General features: G+C 46.0%; 1 pseudogene; it reads right to left on the reverse strand.

Moving 5' to 3' along the window:
• Window positions 1-2,494: 2,494 nt before the first annotated feature.
• On the reverse strand, window positions 2,495-2,612 carry LOC126261067 (5S ribosomal RNA; annotated as a pseudogene).
• Between the last annotated feature and the right edge of the window lie 266 nt (window positions 2,613-2,878).

Consider the following 2,878-nt stretch of genomic DNA (forward strand, 5'->3'; position numbering starts at 1 on the left):
GAATTTAATTAAAGAAGACCCGACTGCGCCAGTGCTGTAAATGCATGACCGCCTGAAACACTGGCCGCACGCCGACAGCTCAGAGCACAGGGATGTTGCTGCAGTTCCTCTCATTGACTGTCCGCGCCCCTGGATAAAGACCCAACTGAAATAGTGCGAGCACCAAATGACAAACAATACCGACTGTTGTCACTAAGTGGTAACAGACAGGCTATGTCCAGGCTACCGTGACAGTAATACTTCTGACACTTGCGATCACCATCACTGTAGCTGACCAGAAGTGAAGCACTCTAACGCTCGCCCTGGCTGTCCAGGAGCGGAACACGACCGTCTCTCCAGCCGTCCTCACTTTCCCTTCACACCAAAAGATTGGAGGCTTGTCCCCAAAGTGCAGGAAAATCTTCAATCATGGGAGGACACAGGAATAGCTGCCAGTCATACCCTTAGATTCTACCGCTCCTTCGCCCTCAAAACCATTACAACAAATTTTCGTCCTATCGCTGCCCGTCCCGCCCAATTTACAATGGGATCTGTTGCGTGAGCACTCGTCATGCCGATCCATCAATCACATGGCGTTTATGAAGGGGAAAGCATTAGCCTGAAACTGTCTCTAGCTACTGGACGGCAGAGGTCAGCTTGGGCGCCGTACTGTCTGAAGAAAATCAAGGCTCTCATTTCAGATTTCATTACTCAAATGACCTTAATTGGCTGTCACCCCTCGGGAACTTGATGAGCAAACGTTTAACCAAGGCAGAAAGTGGGTGGAGACAAGCCACGAGAGCTTGGCGTCTTTCAGTTTCTATTATTATTAGCCACTTTTCGCACCCATCTGCATGCCTTTCTGCTCGTCCTTATCGCTCTTCTCCGATTATAATGATCGTAAAGCTAGATACGCGTTGGAGTTACGAGAACTACTGGAAAGTCTCCCTCGCACAGAGATTCGCGGAAACGGTGGCTTTCTTAATAAAATTCCCGTTTAAGATTCGCGAGTATCTGTGTTACATTGTCTTGTGCGCTACATCCACCTGTTTTGATCCAAGTAGTGTACCTATGACAATGTTCGACCTCTTCTGTAGAGATTAATTAATGACTCCAAGCATTGTAAAAGAAGCCTGGCATGTTTCTCTTTGATGTCTTCTTTGAAGTCTTTCACAGATGTATAGCACTTCCCTAGAGTTCTCCAAACAAGTCTAAGTCTTCCTGAAGCCCTCCCTAGTAAGTATCATGTCATATCCATTCGTATTATTACTCCCAGGTACCGAAACAGTGGACAGGTCTCAGAAATTGTAACACAATAATAATGGATTCTTTGTCTTTCTTGTGGCCGTCTTATTCCATTTATCGACATTTAAAGAGAGCTGCTATTCAGTCAGGAATACTGTTTGTCTTCTGCATTTTTATACGCTAATGCGATGTATGAGAGCATCGTCAGCAAATAATATCAGAGTTTAGGCAATCCTAGTTGCTAAATCGCTTATGTACATAATCTAAAAATGGCCATGAGCACTATGGGACTTAACATCTGAGGTCATCAGTCCCCTATAACTTAGAACTACTTAAACCTAACTAACCTCCTGTCCATCCTTCACCTTTACGTCGGTTTCAATTCTGCTGGGGACGCTTTCAATGAGCTGTCTGAACGTCTGTGGGGGAACGGCAGACAATTTTTCCTCAAGAGCTGAAACCTGAGAACATACTGATGTTGGACACTGGAGCCTGGAGCCTGGAGCAAATTCGACATTATCTCATTAGGTTCAGTTCGGGACTATGGACAGACCCTTTCATTTCAGGTAAGTTGTCATCCAGAAAAATTCTTTATGACAGGGTGCATTGTCATGATCACAGTTTCTGAACTGTTCGTCTAGTATTCGCAATATGCAATGCTTCTTTTTCTTAAGTGCAATAATAAGACCGCAACCTATTCACGAAAAACACCTCCATACTGTAAAACCACCTCACCCGATCTTCACTGCCGGCACTACACATAGGGGCAGGAATTCACCAAACCCAAACCCAAACCCTTCCACTGATTTGCCATAGAGCAGTGGTTCCCAACAGGTGGTCCGCGGACCCCCAGGAGCCCGCGAGCTGTGCCGGAGGGGTCCGGAAGCTACTATTACAATAAAAAGTATATTAATTATATTTCGTATGATAACTGATTTTTTTGTTTTGGCCGCTCAACATTTTTCAATAATGAATATGTCAATGTTTTTTCTAAGTACCAAAAATTGAAAACGTATAAAAAGACTCTTAATTTGGCTTTTTTGGTATTTGATACTGTGATATGCACAAGCACTCCGTCTTCAGGCCACAAGTGGCCCATCGGGACCATCCGACTGTCGTGTCATCTTCAGCTGAGGACGCGGATAGGACGGGCGTGTGGTCAGCACACCGCTCTCCCAGTCGTTATGATGGTTTTCTTTGACCGGAGCCGCTACTATTTGGTCGAGTAGCTCCGCAATTGGCATCACGAGGCTGAGTGCACCCCGAAAAATGGCAACAGCGCATGACGACCCGGATGGTCACCCATCTAAGTACCGGCCACGTCCGACAGTGCTTAACTTCGGTGATCGGACGGGAACCGGTGTATCCACTGCGGCAAGGCCGTTGCCCTACTGTGATATGACAAGGTACCAATCATGGTCGATGAGGGGGTCGTCGAGAAAATTTTGTTGGGAACCCCTGCCACAGAGTATGGCGTATTCATCACTCCAGTCACCACTGTTCAGTGGCATCTCATAGTAATGACAACAGAAATGTGTTGTTTATCAGGAGTAGCTTGACCATTGTACCCCATTCCTTTTAGCTCCCTACGCACAATCATTTTATTAGCTGGACTGCAAGTACCACTCTGGAACTCATTAGAGACTCCTTCCGC

This window comes from Schistocerca nitens, chromosome 5, assembly GCF_023898315.1.
Source record: "Schistocerca nitens isolate TAMUIC-IGC-003100 chromosome 5, iqSchNite1.1, whole genome shotgun sequence".
In the NCBI taxonomy this organism is placed as follows: Eukaryota; Metazoa; Arthropoda; class Insecta; order Orthoptera; family Acrididae; genus Schistocerca; species Schistocerca nitens.